Below are 25028 nucleotides of genomic sequence, written 5' to 3' on the forward strand. Positions count from 1 at the left end.
CTACCCTGTTCCCTGTCTCCTTACAACCAGTCTGCTCTGCAAATCCTTCCACTTTTTTCTTCCACTATCGCTTCTCTCTACATCCCTAGTCTTCTTATGAACTTTCTAAAACTGCTTTAACTACTCCTCTTCCCTTCTTCTAATCAGCCCAATGTCTCAATCATAATTCATAGTATCATTCCACCTCTGCAACTTTTCAAAGTACTTCTTCTCCCTTTTATAATAAAGGCTGTTCCTTCTCTTTCATTCTCTACATTGGACTCTTTTTAGGGCAATTCCTTAATCTTAAGTAAATATAATCATGTCAGATCCAACCTGGGTTCCCCCTTCCCTTTCTACCATTTATTTCTAAGTGTTTGAGAAAGCAAACACATTAGGTCTTTTCATATCTCCACGCCTTTGCTTGAGTTTTTCTCTCTGCCTAGAAAAGCACCTGCTGAAATGTTACTCATTTTTTAAGGTCCTGATCACAGGTAATCTCTTTCATGAAATCTCCCTTATTTTCCACTCCTGCCGTAATTAACTACTCCCTCGAACCAGCCCAAAGGCAATTGGATAACTCATCGCAGACATATCAAGTTAGTTGTGTATATGAATGAAGAGACGGCAGTTTGGAGAGAAGACCATGAACCAGTTGAGTCTATCAAGGGGAATGACCAAGAGGTTGATGGCAAAAGGAGCGACCACGAGGGTATCTGCATGAAGGGCTTTACCTCTAAAAGAGAAAGCAGCAAAGGGAAGCCAGAAGGCTACAGCAGAGAGAGCTACAGAGAAGGGAGTGTTCTCATCATGTGAGGAGGCTGGGGTGTGGGAGCATTGATTCACAATGGAACAATGCCCTCGGAGGACCATAGGAAAGATCGGGAAGGAAGCCAGCAGAAGAATGGAAGTTCAGAATCATAGGGGAGTTGAGAGTATTTAGGAGAGAGCTGATCAGAAAGGCTAGGAGCCAAGGAAACCGGGGATAAGAGGCAAAGGCTAGGCCTAAACTGGCTGAGATCCCAGACAGTGTCAGAGGCCAGATGACTTAAGCATTCAACAGTCTTTGATCAGCATTCAAAAGTAGGTTGATGAGTAATTTTGTAATGCCTACGAAGAACAGTTTTCTCCAATGCTGTACTCACGGCATAATACTTATCCCTGTGTGTGGGCTCTCTAATGGGGGGAAGAAAGGGGGAGGAGGAGAAGTGGTGAGAAGGGGCTGGGTGTGGTATCTCCTTTCCTTAGGGCAGAGTTTAGAGACCTAAAAGAGAAAAAGCAAGTTGAATACCTAGAGTCTCCAGGGGTCAAAGGTCCCCAGGCCAGGTACAGGCAACAGTAGGCACCAAGGCCCAAGAAGTAGGGGGCTCATCCAAAGGGTAGATAAAGAATGGCAATGAGGCATCTATTCACCTTCTGGAAAGTCTGTACATTAGGCATGGCTCTTTCAATTGCAAATAACTTGGTTTAAGCAAAGGACAACAACAAAACGAGTGTCCTGGCTCACCAAACCAAGCAGGCTTGGGATGCTTCAGGCACACCTGAATTCTGGCTTGTTTGTTTTTTTTTTTTTATTTTATTTTATTTTGAGAGGGAGAGCGCAGGTGCGTGCGGGGGGGGGGGGGGTAGAGTGGAGCACAGAGGGAGCCCAACTCAAGGCTCGATCTCACCACCCTGAGATCATGACCTGAGCCAAAATCAAGAGTCCGACACTTAACCAACGCAGCCACCCAGGCGCCCCTGAATCCTGGAGCTGAAATGGTGCTGTCTGTGCTCCCACCACTGCTCAGTGCTATGTCCCACTGCATGACGGCTTCATTCATTCATTCTCTCCTACTTCGAACAGCTTCCCCCATAGAGCAGGCAAAGATGGCCGCCAGGAGCTCCAGGTTAAATCACTCCAGCAGGGGGAAAAAAAAAAATCCCAGAAGAAAAGAATGCCTCGTTTCCTAACTGGAGCAGAAATGGAGCCTGACCGAGCAAGGCTAGGTCATGTGCTAACCTCTGAACCAATCACGAGGTCAGGTGGAGGCACTTCTCAGATAGGCCAAAGCTAAGTCACATGACCACCCCTGGGGTTAGTGTCCACCCCACCCAAACCACCTGAACTGAGGACAGAGATGTTCCCCAAAGGAAGGAAGTACTGGCAAACAAATACAGGGTCCACTACAGTGGAATCACTTGTCAGTCAGGCCCCGGATAACAGAAGAGATGCTCGGTCCAGCTACTTAAAGCGTAGAATTGATGCGGGGAACAAAGGCAAAAAGAAATGTAGATAGAATTGAATGTCCTTATAACCTGCAGCCAGCTGGCAAATACTTCAGGCAGACAGGAAGTATAGCATTCCTCCAAGAGCTCCCAATCTTATTGTTAATGTCTTGCTAGAGGAAAAACCACCTTAGCTGGACAATAGCTAGAACTCCAGGATCCTGTGAGTCTTTAGCATATGAAAGTCATTTTGGAAACTTTCCTTGGTCTTTACCCCCACCACCACACCATAGTATATAATCAGTTGCTTCTCACAATCACAGGGCAGCCCTTTCTGCCCAAGAGTCCTATCCCCATGCTTTAATAAAAACCACTTTTTTGCACCAAAGATGTCTTAAGAATTCTTTCTTGGCCATAGGCTCTGAACCCCAACATTTCCACATCACAAGGCCTTTGAAGTCAGACAGAACTGGTTTTGAATTTCAGCTTTGACACTTACTAGCTGTGTGACCTTAAGTAAATAATTTCTCAGTGCCTCAGATTCTTCCTTATAAAACGGGGATAATAATAGTACCTACCTCCTAGAGATGTTTGGAAAGAGTAAATGGAATAATGCACAGAAATTGCTAGACACACAGCTTGACACAAAGTGATCAATAAATGGTAGCTATTATTAGTAATAATAACAATAACGACAATTATTATTATTTAGAACAAGGGTACCACATGAAGGGTGAACTGTGACTCTGTGAAAGAAAGAGCCATGTCAGCACTTGGATAATCAGCCCTGGGTCAGGTTTCATCAAGGGCAACTCAGGACACAAAGCCGGGGCCTAAGTGACACTACGAAAACAATTTACATCAATAAATGTGTTGAGCACCCACTGTGTGCCAGGCACTGCAGATACAATCATGAATAAGATACACATGGCTCTGACGTAAACTACCATGAAGACTGTAACTTTGTGTGACATTATTTGAGGGGTGGTGGGGGGAGTGACTGAATCTGCTTCGTTATTTTCAGTGCTGAGCATACAAGAGAACAACGCCTGGGCCCCACTGTTGGAATGCTAAGAAGGAATGATGTGGGAAACAAAGGCAGAAGAAATATTACATTTCCTTACTACTTACAGCCCATTGACAAATCCTTGAAACAGGCAGAGTGACATTCCTCTAGGAGCTCAGCTGCCTCAATGTTAATACTTCCTAAGGGCAAAAGGCAATCTTAGCCTGACCCCCAGGATCCTGTAAGTCTACTTAACAGATAAAAATTCCTTTGGAAACCTCCTTTATCTCTACCCGCCAAGATACAGGTTGGCAATTGTCCCCCAAGCACATGACCCACCGATATACATCTCAAGAGTCTCACAACTGAGTTTTTACTAAACAGTAATAAATGACCTTTTCCTAATAATAGCTAGCCCCCTCAAGGTCCTGGAAACCTTGTTTCCAAAATACCTGGGAGGCTTAGCTATCCCTAACCCCTCCCAACTTCAAAGTATATAATGGGCCACTCCTTGTGACCCAGTGCAGCTCCTTCTGCCCACAGGTCCTGTTCCCGTGCTTTAATAAAACCACCTTTTTGCACCAAAGATGCCTCATCTCAAGAATTCATTCTCGGCCATCGGCTTTGAACCCTTACATCTTTCCTACATCAGGAACAGAAGAACTACAATCACCTCCCCAAAAATGCTTTGGCATGAATTATAAAAAGTATCTCTTCCTTTAAAAACTTTACTTCCATCTTCCAATAACCTGTCACAGTAAATAAATCTCCTAGATCTACAATGTGAATGACATCCCAGAGTTTTACAGTACATAACCTGCACAACTGTACATGGTGGCCCTGGGCAGAGGCAAGGAAGCTGAGGGGGTGACTAAGACAGGTCAGGGTAGAGGGGTGGGGAGGGAGTGTCTGGGAGTCCCAGGGCCTCTGGAGACAGAGAATAACTTTTGCTACACCATGCAACTTTATTGTTTGGTAGGACTACATTTTACATTATCCACTGCACTGCCTAAGACAGTCTTGCCTTACTCATTACTCGCATTACTCATAATCAAGCTCCTGAGTTGTTTCTGGCATCTCAGTAAGAATCATTGTACAGCTACCCAGTGAAATTATAATGTTGCTTATATATTGGGCTACACTGAATATACTACTAAAATACATTTCATCTAGTGTGTTTGGCTTGTTTCACATGGCCAGTAGGAACTTTCAAATCACAGACTATTTCTATTCAACAATGCTACTATGAAGACATCTTAGGATATTCAGGGTTAGGGGGCTCAGAGTGATACCGAGAAACTGGCTGCTTTCACTTCGTTTGAAGCAGACCTTTATGTTTTCTTCTAGGTTGTCCAATTCTGTTTAGCGGGACAGAAAAGAACAAGAGGAGAGCAGCATAGCTCAGTGTGGCTACTCAGGAGAGCTCTGAAAAGTACCCTCTCGAGTCAGACTGTATTGTTCTCAACTCTGGCTCCATCACTAAACCAAATTTCCCTAATCTCCAAGCTTCAGGCTCTTCATCTGTAGAATGTGGGAAATAATCTTGCCCACTTCACTGGATTATAGGGTGGGTTAAATGAGCTAATCCATGTAATGAGCCCCACATGGAGACTGGTACATCTCAGGTGCTCAAAAACATTAACTATTGGGGGCAGGTAGTATATTATTTGGGAATAAAGAAGGTACAAATGAATGGTCTCCCTATATCATCGAGCTCTGCTTGCTGTGGTGTAAGAGGGCACATCCTGCCCATTTGTCTCCCACGCATTTATCTTTCTGGACCAAAGAATTCAATGGGAGTATTTTACTCAATTTTCTCCGCCACTGATAGATATGTTTGCTTTTCTCTAAGTCCATTACATCTTTACGATACATTCATGGAACTGTCTTAGATGCTGAAACATGAAAATGGGTAAAATGACATTTCTGAATTATTTGTAACAATACCTAAGATTTAGCTAGCTTTTTTGTTCCAAGTCATACACTTAGTCAATCTCTTCAGTTAAGAATTCACAATCATATCTGAATCTCTTTATTGCGTAAATATCTAGAATGCAGGGGTGCCTGGGTGGCTCAGTTGGTTAAGCATCTGCCTTTGGCTCAGGTCACGATCCCAGAATCCTGGGACTGAACCCCATGTCCAGCTCCCTGCTCAGCGAGGAGTCTGCTTCTCCCTCTGCCCCACACCCTGCTCTCGCGCTCTCTCACACTCTGTCTCTCAAATACATAAAAATCTTAAAAACACACAAAAAAACCCTAGAATGTCCATCTGCATATACAGATAGATTCACTTTACCTAAATGCATTCTTCACCACTGCATGGACTTGAGACCAGCAGTTTGGCTTTTAACGTCCCCGTATGCTCATGTTGACTGTAAACTTGGAACTCTACACTGTGTACTCCCTCTTCTACACTGTTTATTTTTTAAAAAAAATAATAATTAGACTAGTTTACTAACATTTGTGTTCTAGGAAACTTCCATCTATGCCTGGCCGCCCCCCCCCCCATTGCTGATTTATAAAAACATTTTTCCCAAACTCCTACTGACCCAATTTATTTAACAGACTTTGTGTGGAGTCTTTTCAAAGTTACTTTGAAAATCACAGTTTATCTCTAGCTTCCATAATTATTTCATGCTCTTTAAGAACTCCAGTGAATGTGTCAAACAGGATTCCCCCTAACAAAGGAGTAGCCTATGCCTATCCCCCAAAAGGTTGTATTTGCTTAAAAAAGTGTAAAATCCACTTTCCCAACACAAACACACTCATGGCAGAATTTATTTTAGATTCCATTTGTTCCACAAAGTTCAAGAAAAATGTCATGGACCGTATGTTCAATTTACCCTCTGATTCTCAGCGAGCTATTATCCTCTAAGGCTCACTTTTCTCATCTGTAAAATGGGCATAATATAGATGCCCTTTGCTAAATAGAGTAAGTCATCTCATTATTCATGAATGTGTATAAAACACTCTGAAAAGCTCAAAGTCCTTTACAAGCATTAGGCCATGAATCTTTCTGAAGCGGACTGTTAATTATGTGTCATTATGCTTTGCTTAATAGGTGGAAAACCTGAGGCATGGGAATGTAACACCAGTTAAAAGCCGACTTAAAAATCTAGCCCAAGCTTTAAACATTAGACAGGAAGATGTCAAGGGAAAAATCTGAGTAGGAATCCACTCTGCTCTAGTTCTTTATCAAGAAACGACAGTAACGCAAAATTCCCTCGTATGGCTGGTTGTCCTGCCCTTCCTACTTCCTCTTACATCCAAGAATGGGGAAATGGGTGGGAGGGCTGGAGTTCCCTGCGGGCTTATAATGCCTTTCCCTGCTTACACAAAGGTTCATGAACCCTAGGCCAGGTACTGAGGTCAAATGTTGTTTCAGATACCATAACAACCTATCCACCTTTTGTTACTGATGCCTGGAAACTTTTCCTACCACATCCAACAAAATGAAATGAGGCTATAGACATTACCAACCGGAACACAGCCTCTGCAAATGGACCTGTTTGGATTACTCCGGCTTCATTATCTGATCTACAACCTGGTATATAACATGGCCTGACCAGCTCCAGCTACGCTTTGTGTCTTCACACAAAGTAGATACTGTTGATCTAAAAGGTCAACAAAGAGGATAATGGAAACTTTAGATAGCTTTATATAGCTAGTGAGCTTTTTCAAATTATTCTTTTGTGCACTTCTTTTTTTTTTTTTTTTAAAGATTTTATTTATTTATTTGACAGAGACAGCCAGCGAGAGAGGGAACACAAGCAGGGGGAGTGGGAGAGGAAGAAGCAGACTCCTAGCGGAGGAGCCTGATGTGGGGCTCGATCTCAGAACGCTGGGATCACGCTCTGAGCCGAAGGCAGACGCTGAACGACTGCACTACCCAGGCGCCCCTATTTTGTGCCCTTCTGACAATGATTGATAGAAGCTAGAAATTCTTAATCCTAGAGTGGTATTTTGATAAAAACTCCCAAGAAAACAATCCCCAAAAGGGAAAAAAAGTATAACAACACTACCTAGTTTAAAAAAAAAAAAAGAAAGAAAGAAAAGAACCCCAATTGTCCAACGATTGAGAACTGGTTCAAAATACCACTGTGTGTGTGTGTGTGTGTGTGTGTGTGTGTGTTGGTGCAAAACGGTGGTTTTATTAAAGCACGGGGACAGGACTCATGGGCAGAAAGAGCTGCTGTACCGGGGTTGTGATATGTAGCTGATTATATACTATGGGGTTGGGGGAGTAAGGAAAAGGAAGGTTTCTAAAAATTTTATTTATTTATTTGAAAAAAAAACAACAAGCAGTGGGGAGGGGCAGAGAGGGATAGAGAGAGAGAAGAAGACTCCTAGCTGAGCAGGACACCCAATGTGGGGCTGGATCCCAGGATCTGGAGATCATGACCTGAGCTAAAATCAAGAGCCAGATGCTTAACCAACTGAGCCTCCCAGGCACCCTGAAAAGGAAGGTTTCACAAAAGGATTTTCATATGCTAAAGAAGACTCACAGGATATCAAGGCCTTGCCATTGTCAAATTAAGGTTATTTTTCCTTCTAGCAAGGCATTAACAGTAAGATAGTTGGGAGCTTCCTGGAAGAATATCATATATTAACAAGACAATCACCTAGCTATTAAAAATGATAATTATTGCTACAAGAAAATGCCTATATGAAGTAATACTACCCAAAGAACTTTATGCCTGAACTAATTACAATCTCAAAAAGTAATTGCATATATATAAAAACATATATTATATATATAAAGTGCATATATATAAAGTGCATATATATTGCATATATATAAAGATTACAGAACCTGGAGTTACGTAAACAGTTGCATGCAGTGCTCCTTAATTATTTTCTAGAAATTTGCTGAAGATTTTTAACAAGTCAAATGATGATAGAGATGACTGGGAGGGGTTCACCAAGATTCTCTCTGGAATGGTTTTGGGGTTGTTTTTAATTTCTCTGTAGGCTTCAGCACTGTTTACATTTATAGCAATTAATATATATAAGATAACATTTTTTTTTTAATGATGGCAGGGAGAATCCACAGAGCACACTGAGAGTTGAGGAATCTCTATGGCATCCAAGGATTTATCCTTAGTCTAGGTGAGGTAGCAGGACGTGTCACAAGCTCTGAGCCCAAAAACCCTCTCTCAGCTACAACTCCAGAACCTATGAACAAAAATTCTCTAATGCAGTGCTTCTATAACTGGTTTAAATGTGTGACACATAAGTTGACAATTCTTTAAAAAAATCATAAAGCATTCACACCTAAATCTACGTATCTTACTCATCCATAACTCAGTTAAATTGTATTGCTGCTTATCTGCATGGCTAAAGGATCAGACATTTTAATCAATCAAGGCAGGAAAATAAAAAAAGAAAGCCAACCACTTTCTATGAAACAAAAATAACCCCAATGGTAAAAACCAACTCCGCTGCACACTTAAATTATATCTGCAGAAAAATAAACCTTGAAATCACTCCTTTGTAGGAAAAAAAAAAAAAAAAAGCCACGGCTCCGGAGAGCCTGGGTGGCTAAGTTGGTTGAATGTCGGACTTTTTTTTTTTTTAAGATTTTATTTGTTTATTTGAGAGAGAGAAAGAAGGCATGTGCGTGCGCATGCACGAAAGAGAGAGAGACAGAGAGAGCAGAGCATGAGCACGCACGAGCAGGGTGAAGGGCAGAGGGAGAAGCAGACTCACCACTGTGCAGGGAGCCCAATACGGAACTGGCTCCTAGGACCCTGGGACCATGACCTGAGCCGAAGGCAGACGCTTAACCCACTGGGCCACCCAGGCGCCTTGAGCGTCCCACTCTTGATTTCGGCTCAGGTCCTGATCTCCCTGAGCTGAGGGGGAATCGAGCCCCATGTTGGGCTCCCACTCAGTGGGGAGTCTGCTTCTCTCCCCTTCACACTCCCTCTGCCCCTCCTTCCACTCATGTGCTCTCTCCTCCCCCCCTCAAAATAAATAAATACATCTTTAACAAAAAAAAGCCACAATTTCATTTTTGGGGCAGTCATGTGGAAATTCCACATGTTGTGGCTGAAACATAATATTGGGGGATACATGAGGACATGAGAGTTTCCAAGGAAATAGTAACAGAAAGACATTGTTGGAACTCTATTCAGGATAAAGAAGTTAAAATCTTTTCCAATGAAATTAGGCTAGAACTTCACAAAAATTAAAGATAAATGGAGTAGGATATTTGACAGAGAGCTCTACACTAGAAATATATAGTAAAAGACAATTTAAAAACTGTCACTTTGATGGGGCATCTTGGTGGCTCAGTCATTAAGCATCTGCCTTCGGCTCAGGGCGTGATCCCAGGGTCCTGGGATCGAGCCCTGCATCGGGCTCCCTGCTCTACTGGGAGCCTGCTTCTTCCTCTCCCACTCGCCCTGTCTGTGTTCCCTCTCTCACTGGCTGTCTCTCTGTCCAATAAATAAATAAAATCTTTAAAAAAATATATGTCACTTTGATACTCTGTAGCTAATCATTTCAAAAGCTTTTAACTTTCAAAAATAAATGACATGTAGTTACAAAAGGAAATATATACACACTGCTGAAATCCAAAGAGATTTTCCTCCTTTATCAAGGTAAAACTCGCCCATCCAGACAACCTAACCAGCACATACTTCCCTCCCTCCTCCAAAAGCCACTCTTCTTAGCCATAAGAACCAAGACAATCACAACACTATGCTAAGAGAAAATACACAGGTGGGGGGGCGGGGGGGGGGAATAGCAGTCCTTTTAAGAATGTTATCAATGAGGGGTGCCTGGTTGGATGGTCAGTAAAACATGTGACTTGGGGTTGTGAGTTCAAGCCCCACATTGGGCGTAGAGATTACTTAAAAAATAAAATCTTAAAAAAAAAAAAGACTTATCAGTGAGAACTATTTCTAAGTAATACGAGAAACAATCCACTTGGGAAAATTTAAATTGAATGTTCTATGTTTCAGTCCATATAGCAAAAGTGAAGTGAAAATCTAATCAAGAATTTAATGAATTTAGGGGCGCCTGGGTGGCACAGCGGTTAAGCGTCTGCCTTCGGCTCAGGGCGTGATCCCGGCGTTATGGGATCGAGCCCCACATCAGGCTCCTCCGCTATGAGCCTGCTTCTTCCTCTCCCACTCCCCCTGCTTGTGTTCCCTCTCTCGCTGGCTGTCTCTATCTCTGTCGAATAAATAAATAAAATCTTTAAAAAAAAAAAAAGAATTTAATGAATTTAGGCTATTGGGTCCAACTTGGATAACTATGACCAAATATCTTTTTTTTTTCCTAAATGCGAAGAGTCCACAGTTATCTGGAAAATTCATTCAGTACATTCATCAAGTATTTATCAGGCATTGCACTCTTCCCTAGGAGAGTTCACAATCCAGCTGAGAAGACAAAAAGAACTTAGGTGAAGCACTTAGCACGTCAGAGAAAAACATACTACATGGAAAGAGAGGTTGCAATGGCTTCAAAGGTTCTATTTGGAAACGGGATGGCCATGGACGCACAGAGGGGAGAATGAGCATTGCAGGAACTCCCACTGGCCAAGTTTCCGTTCACAATGGTACCTAGTGGGTTCCATCTTCTCACCTGCTCTCATCCCCAGAGAGCCAGTCACTGCTGCACCCACTACAATGTAGCAATTGCCAACACTGGTGTTTTCTGTATGCCCAGTGCAGAGGCATCACCTTGGGACCATAGAGCTTTGCTTTTTCTGCACCGATAAGGTGGTTTGGGAACAGTGCTCTCCCTCCTTCAGTGGAAGCTGACTCTCTTCATTCCTCTGTGTGTAAGCATAAAGTCCTGCTGATGTTGTCAAGCCACTGGCACAGAAGGCTGCAAGATCACACTGAATTAAAGAAGCCTAAGGAATGATTCAACAGGCAAAACGGGGTTGGGAAATTTGTGATCATCCACGAGGCCCTGTGTAGATCTGTCATCTCTGCTCAGCCTGGCCAGAAACAGGAACTTGGTGCACATTCCAAGAAAGACATGAGCTCTGAAACGGGAAGTGAGGATGCTTCCGCTGGTAAAGCAACTGTGTGATAAACTGGCCTCCAGAAGGAAATAATGATAACTTCCAATGAGGCCACATGGGAGGTGACACGGCCACCAACACCAGGCTTGCCTTTCAGATGAAAATATTAGACTCACTGTAGACGAGTTTCACTGAAAGGCAGGACAGTCAGAGGCCAAAGTGGTGGAATAAGTCTTCCTCGACACAGTGAACTGGAGAAACAGGAACAAGGGCTCTATGACCAGTAAGCTATGTATCACCCACGCTAGGTCTAGAGGTTTTGCCTCCCACGACAAGCGTAATTAGTTGGTAGTGGATGCTTAAAGTGGTAGAAGAAGAAATCCGAGGTCTAAACTGGGTTCAGTGAGAGAATATGCTTGGACTGGTCGAAGGATGTTTACGGTTGGTAAAGGCAGGAGAAGAGCAGCACACACCATGCCTGAAGCTCACTAGTCTCTCAGTGGAGGTTGGTTAAGGCACCCATAGCAGATTGAACAAAACCTTCTACTTTCTCTCCCTCATGAAAGCCCCATAAAAGGACAACAAAGGAGTTTTTTTCCTTTAATGTATAAACCCAACAAGGATGGAGAGAATGGAAAAAGAGAAAATAGTAAAACATTTTGGTGGGGCAAGGAGAAGCCAAGAAACAACCTGATTTATACCACGGGATCTCCAAAACGCTGTAGAATTAAAGGCAGTTAGACCCTCTGTGGGCAGCGGGGAGGGCTAAGATAAAGAGGACTGGAAGTTTCTTTAAAAGGCAGTTTGGGGGCGCCTGGGTGGCTCAGTCGGTTAAGCGTCTACCTTCAGCTCAGGGCATGATCCTGGGCTCCTGGGATCGAGCCCTGCGTCAGGCTCCCTGCTCAGCGGGAAGTCTGCTTGTCCCTCTCTGTGCATGCTCTCTCTCTCTCTCTCAAGTAAATAAATAAAATCTTTTTTAAAAATTAAAATTTAAAAATTTTAAAATTTAAAAAAAATTTTAAAATAAATAAGTAAATAAAATAAAAACAAAAGACTGTTGGATGTCCCATATCCCTTCAGCCATTCCGAGCAGCTAGGTGATAGCCCCCTCCCTCTCCTTGCAAAAACACCTGGAGTTTCTTCCCCACCTCCTCTCCAAGAGAGGGTCTCCGGAATGGGGTACATCAGGCACAGCTCAGGTGTTCTACTGGAAACACCATGGAGGGATTATATGAACATGTAGATGCTAAGACTTCCAGCTTTCTTCTCCACCTAGCTCCCAGATCACTGGCAGCCAGGCTCTCCACCACCACCCAGGAAAAAGAGTGGAAGAGTCTTTTCTGAGGACTCTCAGTGGCCCAAGAGGTAATGACATCAGAGTTTCTCTAAATAAAAGCCCCAGCCAGATCACCAGACAGTGAAGTTTCCAGACAACAAGCCCAAACACATCTTTAGCTTTTAAACCCCCACTCAAATGTAAGCAGACAACAGAGGGTATTAGAAATAGGAGGCAAACCTCTAACATGAAAGATCGAGACCTAAACTAATAAACAGATAAAAGCAACTTGGGGAAACTGAGTCTGTGATGGAAGGACAAACTTTCGAAAAAAAGTTTATCTTCAGGGAGATAAGACAGATAAGCACGGAAACCATAAAATAAAAGCAAGACATAGACATTGAAGGGGCCAAGAGCAGACCACCTCAAAATGTGTCACTTTGGCCTGTTGATTATTTTAAATAAAAGTTACACAAGAGACAGCCGATGCAAGAAGAACGCTCTGACCCTCCCCTGTCTCATGAAAGCAGGAAATAATCTCCCGTGTGAAAGGTACCCTCCTGTACCAGGAGGTAAAAAGACGTCCTCATCGCCAGATATGGGAAATTAGAGCCGAGAAGGTTGTATGAACAACTCTTGTTACTTTTTACTTGTATACTACCACAGTCCAAATTCCGTTGAGAATGCTTTACTAATTGAAGTCCCCAAAACGTTCTTTGTCCTGTCACTTCTTCACAGATTTATTGTTTCTTTGTCTAAAAAACATAAAAACTGCCTGCTTTAGTCATTTCTTTAGGCCTCAATTTCATAATTGGGCCTCTATGTGCTTGGAATAAAACTTCTTTTCCCCTGTTAATCTGTCTTATTTAAATTGAATTCTTAGTCCAGCTAGATCTTGAGGGTAGAGGAGAATTTTTCCTTTTCTTCAATACATCACACACATACATACACACACATTCAGAAAACAAAAAGAGCTTTTAATTTAAAATAATTAGAAATGTGATTATACTTATTAAAAACTCCGTGGAAAGACTAGATGATAAAATTGAGAAAATCTCCCCAAAAGCAGAATCAAGAAATAGATATTAGGAGACAAAATACAGGAAAATTAGAGGCCCATTTCAAAATGTTTAATATATGAACAATAAGAGTTTCTGAAAGAAACATCACAGGGTGTCTGGGTGGCTCAGTTGGTTAAGTGTCTGCCTTCAGCTCAGGTCATGATCCCAGGGTCCTGGGATCGAATCCCACATCACACTGGGCTCCCTGCTCAGTGGGGAGTCTGGTTCTCTCTCTGACTCTGTCCCTCCCATCCGCCCCTCCCCCCTGTTCGTGCAGTTTCTCTCTCACTCTCTCTCTCTCAAATAAATAAATAAAATCTTTAAAAAAACAAACATCACAGAAAATGGAGAGGAGGCAATTATCAATGAGTCAATTCAAGAAAATTTCCCAAACTGAAGGATATAAGTTTCAGGATTCAAAGAGCCCAGCACAATGGGTAAAAGCAGATCCATACCAAGGTACAGCATCATGAAATTTCAGGATTATGGAGACCAAGAGAAAATTCTATAAATTTCCATAAAGGACTCAGCAGGCTTGTAAACTGTACACAAATTACAGGCAAAATTTGAGGAATCAGAACAGGTTTGAATTTCTCAACAGCAACACCACAGCCTAGAAGGCAATGAAACAATGCCTTCAAAATTTCCATCCTAAAATTCTAAACAGTCAATTGTCAGTGGAAAACAGCTATTTCCAGGCATTCACTGTCTCAAAAAAATGCACATCCTATGCATCTTTTTCCGAAAAGCTCCTTGAAGATGCGCTCTACCAAAACAAGTGAGTTCACCAAGATAGAGGAAGACAAGTGCTTAACAAGACATCCAACACAGGAGAGCAATAATGGGGATCCTCAGGATGATGATGAAGGCCTTTAGGGTGACAACTAGTCCCCATGTGTAGAGGGCAACTGGTCCAGATTAGGCAAGGCAGGAGACTCGGGGACAACTTCTTCAGGAAAATGAAACTGACAGTACCCGATGCATCTGAGGTAAATTTTAGAAATCTGGCCACGAGTTTTGGGTCAGATTAATGATGAGGACATACAAAACTAAATAAATGAACAAACAACTATTAACTCCAAAGAAAACAAAAAGTTGTGCTTGGATTAGCTATGAATATTGATCTAACCAAAATTACTGTTTAACTACTGCAAGGGTGGGAAAAGAAGGAAGCTGTGGTCGAGATGGGGGTGAGAGAAATAAAGGGAGCCACGTCATCTTCCACAGTGGGAAGTCAATATATAATGCTTCAAACTGCAAAACTCAAGAAGTAGCAACTATAAGCAACAAACACCAAAATAACCAGCTCAAAGAATTACAAGTGGTTGTTTCTGGAGAGAGAGAAATGTAATTTAGATTAAAAGTTCAAAAATTAAACACACACACACACACACACACGTTGACTTCTATGCCCAGGCATTTTACATTTATTTGCTTTTGCTTTGTCTCCCCAATAACGATTTGGCAAAATTCCATCCTTGTTTTTCCCAAACAAAAGAAAATGCAATTTTCTACAACTAGCCCACAGTAGCTATGGCCCTCTGAGCTCTGAGCAGCCAACCGTGGAGGGGAAGATAATAGTTATAATCCAACCCAAGGAAGGACTGGTTGAGCCAGGGCAGAAACAAAAAGGCAAGTTCAGGTTGAGATAACTACTAAGTCCCTCTCTTCTGGGGTTCTTTCCAACAAAGCTATTCTCATGGCATAATCACATGGTACAGGATAATCTTAAGTTGCCAACAAACATGAGCCGATTTCACTCCTTTCTAACAGACTTAAATGTTCCCCTTTAAGACATTAATCCAACCAAGGCAGCTGGCCCCTAAAACAATTGATCTGAGTTCAACTTCACTCCTCTTTACCTCTGTAGACTGAATATCAGAAGAAAATAAGGGCTCTGAAGCAAGTGGCACTGTCCTCAACAGGAATTTACTAAGCATCCATGAGGGACCCAGCACTAGGTTGATGTGGACCTAGCCTCTCTGTCCTGAACAATAAGCTGATTCTCCCTAAGGGTGGGAATCCAGGCAGGGGTGGAGTCGGGGTAGAAGCCACAAAACTGGAAGAGCTGGGGCAGGGAGAGGAGGTACCAACTGGACCAACCTGGAGGAACCTGTAAGCAGAGGTGTAAATGGAGGCCCAAGGCTCAGGCTCCTACCACTCTGGACATGAGAGGAAGGTAGGAAGACTGACAATTCTTCTCCAAGCATAAAAGTAGCCAGACACTGCCCACAACCCTTCCAACCACCCTGTCAAGGGTCAACTTTACAGAGCAAAGGTTACCATTCTCTGAGCTTTACCACGGTTTGATAAAATATTGCCCCTGACCTTGAGTAACTAGCTGCTGAGAAAACACGATGACTGTCTTAGTACTAAATTTAAAAAAAGAAAGTGCTAGAGCATACATTAATATTCTATATTCTTTTCTATTTGGGAAGATGTAAAAATTTTAGTTCAAGGACCTATGTGGAGCAAAGGTTGTGGCAACTAGAGCCCAGCGCTGATTTGCATGTGTCTACATTTGCCCTATACAGTTCCAAAAACCAAAACATATACACCCTCGTGGGAAGAATCAAACTCATTAACATAAATACATTGCAGTAAGCATCATGAATTGGCAAGAGTAGTAATAATTGATCAGATTAACTGTAGTACAGGGAAAGTGTATAGGTCTTTCCTTAGCACTGAAAATGCAACTGAACTAAAAAATATTTTCCAATACAAAATAAGAAAATTACGGCATACTTTCTTTTCTCTGTATAAATCATGATACTCCATACTACATGTGATTCTTGCTGACTGAGCTACCAGTGTCACAAACCAACCTGTTAAATCCTAAACTTAATTGGGAAAACCACTCGTTTGTTGAGGTTGTTTCTTCCTCTTCAACTCTTTAGGGGAGAATCATCTCAAAGAGAGTAAATTCTCAGAATTTCCTAAAAGGAAAATGGGCACTCACTGGAAAAATACAGGGTATATGCTCAAAACACTTAACTATTTTGGATAACCTTCAAACCCACTTAGCCACCGGCCCATCCTGTTGTTCCCAACCCTTCTAATCAAATATTCCAGTTTCCAAAGAACGGCAATAGATGAGACTGTTTCCGAACACAGAAATGTATTATTATTCTTCCATGGCGGGGGAAATCAGATCAAAAGCAAATTTAGGACCCAAGGAAAAGTGCGCCCTCTGGATCAAGGTCCTACTTTTTCCAATACATGTATTCACCGAACCGTTGTTTTCAAGGTTCAAACTATTTCACAGATTAAAATAAAACAACAACAACAACATGCGAAGTTGGTGGGGTGAGGCACTCGGACACGCACAACTGTGGAATGTCTCTGTCGATTGTGCCAACTTTCAATGGAGACTGCGCTGCCACCCAGTCAGAGGGGAGGAACCAACCTGGCCGCGCCGCTGGGAAGTGAACCCAACGCTGAACCTGGCGCGGGGCGGCCTCAGCCCTGGGACCCAAAGGGAAATGAGGCGGGTGCTCCCCGGGAGAGGCCAGCGCCTGAACTGGAGAGGCGGAGGAGAGACGGCGGCCGCGGGGAAGCCACAGCTACGCGGGAGCGCGCACCTGTCCCTTCTTCCTGGACCCAAGTGGACCGGGTCGCTCACCTGCCGTGGCGCGCCCGCGCTCACCGCGCCGCGTTGGGGAGCAAATCTTCCTCATCCCAGGAGGGTCGGTCTCTGGGCTTGTGAGAGCCACCTCTCGCCTCGCGCCCGTCCTGACCCCTTCCTGCCCGGATTCCCGCAGTCCCGGAGCCGCCCCCGCCGACCCGCGGCATCCTTACCTGGCTGGAACGCGCAGCCTGCGCCGAGCCGCCGGCAGTACAAAGTCCCGCGGACACCCCGGAGCAGGGAACCTGGAGCCCGCAAGCCCCGCCCCCGACGGCCCCGGCCGACCCCGCCCCACTTGCTCCGCCCCCGCTCTCTTCTGCCCGCAGCAACCGGTTCCCACGAGCCCCGCGGAGGTTTTGAATCTGGAGGCGGGAGTGGGTTGCGGTCGCGTCCCGGCTACCGCGACCCAGCTGGAGTTTCAGGTAAGTCGCTGGAGCGTCCCTTGGGTTCCCGAACGCGGGGCTGGGACTCCCTAGGCCCAGACTTCCTACCCCAGGAGAACCGCCCCCGGGGTTTGGGACATCCCCGGCCCGGGAGAACCCCGAGCAGTGCCACCTGTGGGTGACTGGGGACTCTGTCGGAATTAGGGACCGCACCTCCCCTTCCGCTAAGTGGTGGAGGGTCAGGCGGATGACACGGTGCAGTGGAGCTAAACGAGTTTTATGAAAAGAACAAGTCTTTTTCTGTCAAACCTGAGGCATCGGAGCGTTTCTGATACACTTACAGGGTCACGTGCATTCACTGTTAATGTATTAACACTTCATTCACTCACTGAAGAGTAGAAAACAGCACTTGTGTAAGATTTCCTATGTGCCAGGCCCTGTTTCGGTACTTTATAGGTATTAACATTTCTGTAAAGTATATGTTATATCAGAATTCCTCATTTTAGGTGTGGTGAAAGTGAGGCACAGAGAAGTTAACTAACCAACCTAATGACAGCCGATTTAGTAAACTGAAAAGTGGGGATTTAAATCCAGGTAGTGCTCCCCTGGAGTCGGCCCTCTAAACCACTGCTATCCTGACTCACCAAAATCTGAGCGTCCGCCATGCGTGGTGGACTGTTGAGGCCTGCGGCAAACAAGACAAGGGCTCTGGCCTCAAAGAGCTTATATTCTAGTCTGGGGAGAAAGAGAGTAAGCAAGTACACAAGGAAACTGCTGCACTTGTGAGAAGTGTCTAGACTATAACAAAGCAGCGTGGTGGCATTGAGTGTGATGGGGAGAGGGGTCCTGGAGACTTCTCTGAGAAGGTGACAGTGGAGCTTGAGCACTAATGAGAGGACAACCTGAAGATGAAGCTAAGGGAATGGCAAGTACATGAATAGTTATAAAAGCTCATGCTTGTTTGGGACTTGAAACATATGTTATCTCTCCTTTGACCGTGCAATAACCCTGAGAAGAAGTCTGACAAGATTCCATTGGGGGAGGAGGGGGCCTAAGTGTTGGGAAGTTTAATGACTTGCCTATGTCATTAGGTAGGAAATGGGGGGGGGGGATGGGGAAATGGCACAGATTTGAACCAAAGCCTTCTGATGCCAGATCTTCTCTCACTCTGGTGGGGGCCTTGAGGGTAATGACCTGTACTCAGAATTAATCTAGTAAAATTCTGTTTTGTGATCTGCTGTCTCTTCCCAACCCCCATCTCTCCTGTGTCTTATCCCATTCAGAAACTACTGATTGACATAATTTCCCCCAGGGCAGGTGTTCTTTGAGGGAGCAGAGGTGAAATTATATGCAAAAAAAAAAAAAAAAAAAAAATTGTGTGTGTGTGAGGGAGAGAGAGAGTTATAATTATTTATTATGGTAATGAAGTTGGTTTTCTCCAAAGAAAAATGCTCATATACATATACACTTATACATATAAGTGAGAGGACTTAACATTTCCATCAAATTGACTGATCCCAAAAAGGTAGGAGAACCACTGTCTTAAAGGGTTAACTGATATTGTGGTGATTAAAAGAACTGATTTCCAATTCACTTTGCCTGTGCTCACTGGGTGACTCCAGTGGCTCCTATTTCTCACGTAATGGAAATGAGGTTCTCAAAGTTGATGAAGTCTGACTGAAGGGGTGGCAAACCCAGACCCTTCTATTACCCCTTCATAAAGTTTAAAAGAGAGGAAAATGTCTTTATTATCCCTCTTAGTTCTCAAGAAAACCAGAAAGAACTGATCTGTAAACAAAATACCTAGATAACAGAATTCATTATCAGTGATAGTTGAGGTAGTTTCCATAATGTTATACCAATTCCTTAAGAAGACAGTCATTATGTTATCAATGTAGGTAGGTGATTGCTGCAGGTATATCATCCCCAAAGCATGTAGTATAGAGTACTGGCAATTGTTTTCTGCGGAGTGTTGATAAGAGGAGGGACAGAGATAAAGACAGCAAGAGAGACTTTTTTATAGAACATCAGCTACACGGATGAAAAGGTGTAGAACTGAACTCAGGATGTGGTGGGCTAAAAAAACCATTTAATCTTTATTATTACTTATATGAAAAGTTCAGTAGCTTTAATAAAAAACAGAATACAGTTTAGCCCTATATAACTCGGTTTTTACACTGGGCCCTCATCAAAAGAAGGAATCTGGTCATACTGGACTTAAAAAGATTTCTCCTGCCTTCAAGGAGAAGATTCTAACAATACCATTACTGTCTTCTTTATTTTGAAATAATATTGAGGTACAGGAAAACAGACATTTATGTAGACTTCTCAGAGACAGGGACTCCCTTCTTACAAGATATTCCCATGGCTTCTATAAAATTTGTATGTTTAGATGAGTCGTATCAGGTTGACATAATTTTAGTTCCGTGAGAGAAGAAAATGGCTCTTTTTAACTTGCACATAGATTCCACGTTGTGCATTAAAAGACACACTGAATCAACGTGGGAGGTTTATAAGTAAAATGATGTTTGTATTTAGAGCTCATCACACTTTTTTTAAAACTCTGGCTTTCTTTTATAACTTTCTTTCTACCCAAGAAAGACCTGACCCATCCTGCCTGAAGAATACATGTTTGTTGAATGAACAAATGATGACGACAATGATGAAAATAGTATAGACCTTATCAGTCTTTTATCAACAGTCTGTTCCTAAGAGAAAATGACTTCACTGTGGTGGTATGATATATCTGCTTCTCTTTCCATCATGTACTGAAAGTAGTTGCTTCTTTGGAACTACATAGAAGGAAAGAAAGAGTTGTTTGTTTATTTGCTTTTTTAAACTATGCACCACACCCAACATGGGGCTTGAACTCACAACCCTGAGATCAAAAGTTGTACACTCTACCCACTGAGCCAGCCAGGCGCCCCCTGTAGGAAGGAGTTTTAAATGTTGGACACAAAATCAAGACTTATACTCCGGGACCATTGCTAAATAAATCATTCAAAAGAAAGAAAAAGCATCAGATTCAAACTATGTTTATAAGATCATCATAATAATAATACAATAATCAAATGCTCAATAACAAGGAAAAATTTGAGCAAAACTTATCAAGAGTATGGAATGTCAGGCTGTCACTAAAAATAATATGTAGGTTAATAAAATAGGAATGTGGAGAAAAACTTGAATATTAAATGAAAAAAGTAGAGCACAATGCTTTATATGTCCTGTGATTGCAACTGAATAAAAATCATGGGGGAAGAAAATTGTTGGGTTGAAAATAAGCATAATGATTAATAGTTATTGAGGGGGTTGCTATGTGCCAGCCTCTGTTTTCAGGACATTAGTTTAATTCATCTAATTTTCTCAACAGCTGTGTGAGGAAGGTACAGTTGTTATTTATGTTTTACTGATGAGGAAACTGAAACAGAGAAGATCTGAGTAATTTGCCCAGAGTCACACTGTTAGTGAATGGCAAAGCTAGTATGTAAATATAAAGCAGTATGACTCTAAAGTTTGCACATTTACCCACACAAATCTGGCAGAGAAAATAATGTTTGAATCATAGATCATGGGTTTTGTTGTTTTTTTTTTTTTTGAAAGATTTCTATATTTATTTTAGAGCACATGCCTGCCTGCCCTCTTCCTCTGCCCCATGGTGGGGGGGGGCAGTAGAGGAGGAGAAAGAGAGAATCTCAAGCAGACTCCTTGCTGAGCGCAGAGCCTGACACAGGGCTTGCTCTCAGGACCCTGAGATCATGACCTGAGCCCAAATCAACAGTCAGACACTTAACCAACTGAGCCACCCAGGTGCTGCATGATAGGTGGTGTTGTTTTTTTTTAATATTTCCTTGTACAATGTTTTTATGTTGATTTAATAGTAAGCAAAAACTTTTTAAATTGCAGAGTCAGAAAAGAAGTCACAGAGGTAAAACCAGATTACACTCAGAAGAGAGATACAAAGGTGAAGATGAGAAACCTACTGAGTGAAACCCTATGGGTTTGGCCAGTTTATGTTTTGGATTTGGATCTAAATGGTGTTTCAAATGGGTGCAATATATCAACAATTTGATAGTTTATGAGAATTGAGATAAAATGAGCAACAAATGAAATATTCATTATTATTACTACGAATAAAGAGTATATTCTGGCCTGATGTTGTACTTGTCCTTGCTGTTCCTTCTGCCTAGGATGCTCTACACCCAGGACTTTTTGAAGCTGTCTTCTCAACAGTGACGGTCATGAAAATGTGACCATCACTGCATTAGCAGAAAAGTGAGAAAACGCTGGTGAACAATCCTGAAAAAATCCCTGTTGTGGTGGAACTTACCTTCTAGTGAAAAGGTCAGTCATTTTTAATTTGATTTAGTTGCAAGTTAACAACATCCCCTCTTGGTAGGTGAATAATGGTCCCCAAAGATGTCCCCATAGTAAATCCCTGGAACCCGGGAATATGTTAACTTATATGACAAAAAGACTTTGTAGATGTGAGTAAGTGAAGGGTCTTGAGAATGGGGAGATTATCGTGGACTATCCAGGTGAGCCCAGTGTAACCACAATGGTCCTACAAGAGGGAGGCAGGAGCTTCAGAGTCAGAGAAGGAGAAGTGATAAGAGAAGCAGAGGACAGACAGAGCAAGAAAGAGATTTGAAGATGCTACACTGCTTGCTTTGAAGGTGAAGGGACCAGAAGCCAAGGAATTCAGGCAGCTTCTAGAAGCTGGCAAAGGCAAGAAAACAGATTCTGCCCTAGGTCCTCCAGAGGCAAGCTGCCCTGCTGACAACTGGATGTTAGCCCAGTGAAACTGATTTTGGACTTCTGACCTGCAGAACTGTCAAAAAACACATTTGTGTTATTGTAAGTCAGTAAGTTGGTGGTAATATGTTCCAACAGCAATAGGAAACTAATAAAGCCCTTAATAAGAGTTTATTTTTTTCTTACCTATAAGAAGTCTATGTCAGACTGGCATGATGTCCATAGTGTCAGGGCCCCAGCTTCTTCTGTCTTTTCATGTGGGTGAGAGAACCTGGACAGAAATATGAATATCTCCAGAGACTCATGATTTGGGCATCGGGCCTTATAGTCACCCATATCAGTGTTTCTCTAACTGGTGTAAAGTATAAAGCCCTTTAAGAAAAAAAAAAGATTTATTTATTTTAGAGGGAAAGAGAGAGAGAGAGAACATGAGCAGGAGGGGCAGAAGGAGAGGGAGAGAGAGAAACTCAAGCAGACTGTGCTGAGCGCAGAGCCCAACACAGGGCTCATTCTCATGACTCTGAGATTATGACCTGAGCCAAAACCAAGAGCATAAAGCCCTTTTAAACAAAATATTTTCATCTTTAGTCAGTTAACTATATATAAAGATAAAACTAGTTGTGCCATTACTTAAGTTTATAGCATTTTATAATATTTAAAACCAAAATAGATTTACACAATAAATTCAAACAAGAATATAAAACCATTACTGAGGCCAAACACATCCTTACACTGTAGTGTCATTGGAGGTCATATAGGGAGCAGTAACAGGAAATTCCTACCCCCCTCATCCAGGGAGGCATCACTGAAAACCTAAGAAAGAGCTGGAACTCCCAACCCCACTAGCAGGAATGGGGAGCACCTCCCTTGATTGTCAAGGGGGGAAAAGTGGAAAATCTGAACTTCTAACTCCAACTGGTAGATGGTGGAGACATTGCCCCCCCCCACCTTCCTCTGCCAAAGTAGTGTAAGAAGTCAGTTAAAACAAGGCTTAAATACAATAAAAAATCTCATAACATAATTCCCCAAATTTCCTGGTTTCAATTGAAAATAACTTGCTAAATCAAGAAACAAAATCTCAAACTGAATGAAAAAAAAGTAATGAAGAGACACTAACACCAAGATCACAGAGAAGTTAGAATTATGTGACAAAGATTTTAAAGCAGCCATCGTTGAACTGATTCAATGAGCAGTTACAAACACGTTTGAAACAAATTTTTAAAAAATAGAAAATCTCAGCAAAGAAATGGAAAGTCTCAGTAGAGAAGTAGAAGACCTAAATGTTAACCAAATGGAAATTTTAGAACTGAAAATACAAAGACTAAAATTTCATAACCCCATGGATGGGCTTCAGCAGAATGCATGAGATATAGGAGATCAATGAACTGGAGAGAGCAATAGAAGTTACTCAATCTGAACAAACAAACAAGACAAAGCAAATCCACAAACAGTCCTATGGGACTATAACAAAGGATCTTCCACTTGTGTCCTCAGAGTATTAGAAAAGGAGAAAGAGCAGGGCTGAAAAAGGACTCAAAAACTAAAACCTGAAAACTCCATATTTTACAAAATCTATAAACCTATAGATCAAGAAGTTAAGCAAACTTCATTCTTTTCTTTAAAAGGAAATGAATCCCACGCTAAGACACATCGTAGTCAAACAAAGACAAAGAAAAAATCTTAAAAACAGTAGGAGACTCATAACATCATACCTATGGAGGGAATACAGTTCGAATTCAGAAACCATGCAGAAGGAAGTGGCACAACAGTTTTGAGTGCTAAAGTAAAGTAGTGGCTGGCCAGCCCACAATCCTATACCCTGCAAAAATATCCTTCAAAAATGAAGGAGAAATCAAGTCAATTAAGACAACAAATTATCCTAATTTGTCATCAGCCAACCTACCCTAAAGAATGGCTAAAGGAAGTTCTCCAAACAGAAAGGAATTGGAAGAAAAGGGAATCTTGGAATATCAATGAAGAGAGAGCACAGTAAGTAAAAATATTGGTAAGTACATAAGACTTTCCCTCTTCTCTTCTTTTTTCTAAATTACAATGGATAGTTGAGGCAAAGATGATAACATTGTCCCAGTAGTTCTAAAAGTATGTGAAAGAGTATTTAGGACAATTGTAAATAAAAGAGGATTCATGTATGCAAAGGCAGCTGAAGTTTCTACATTTTCTTCAAACTGGTAGCATGATGGCACCAGTAGAAGTTGTGTATGTATAATGTAAAACCTAGAGCACCTACTAAAGAAGCTATACAATGAGATATATACTCACAATTACTATATTTAAAGTGAAATGAAATTGTAAAGATACCACTTTCTCAACAGTCAATAGAACAAGTAGAAAACTGGCAAAGCTATAGAAAAACTCCCAACAACACCGTCAACTGAGAGAATCTAATTGACACTTGCAGGGTATTCCACCGAACTGTGGAATATGCATGGAACATATATCAACATACATCACATCCTGGGCCATAAAATAAACTACAACAAATTTAAAATAATTGAATTCATGCAGAATATGTTCTCTGATCACAATAAAATTAAACTAGAAATCAATATCAGAAAGATACTAGGCAAATCTCCAAACAAATGCTTGGAAACTAAACATTGTATTTGTGAATAATTCATGTATCCTTTGATAGAGGAAATTGTGAGTAATTCATGTATCCTTTGATAGAGGAAATTTCCTCTTTGATAGAGGAGATCATAAGGGAAAATAACAAACTAAGTGGAATAAAAGTGAACA

The 25028-nt window shown here is 42.0% G+C and overlaps 1 protein-coding gene and 1 long non-coding RNA gene across 3 annotated transcripts in view; one reads left to right on the plus strand and one right to left on the minus strand.

The window, feature by feature from the left end:
- TEC (tec protein tyrosine kinase) overlaps positions 1 to 17379 on the minus strand; it is a 131294-nt gene extending 113915 nt beyond the window's left edge. For both annotated transcript variants that reach the window (XM_026508848.4, XM_057309644.1), the window contains exon 1: positions 17310 to 17379. The gene's annotated coding sequence lies outside the window, so the exon portion shown is untranslated. The remainder of the gene's footprint in view (positions 1 to 17309) is intronic.
- An 88-nt stretch (positions 17380 to 17467) lies between these two features.
- LOC130543251 (uncharacterized) lies at positions 17468 to 24278 on the plus strand. The gene is made up of 3 exons (XR_008958459.1): positions 17468 to 17558; positions 21707 to 21860; positions 24166 to 24278. It is a non-coding gene; the product is annotated as an uncharacterized LOC130543251 (long non-coding RNA).
- The last annotated feature ends 750 nt before the right edge of the window (positions 24279 to 25028 follow it).

This window comes from Ursus arctos, unplaced genomic scaffold (assembly GCF_023065955.2).
Source record: "Ursus arctos isolate Adak ecotype North America unplaced genomic scaffold, UrsArc2.0 scaffold_9, whole genome shotgun sequence".
Classification (NCBI taxonomy): Eukaryota; Metazoa; Chordata; class Mammalia; order Carnivora; family Ursidae; genus Ursus; species Ursus arctos.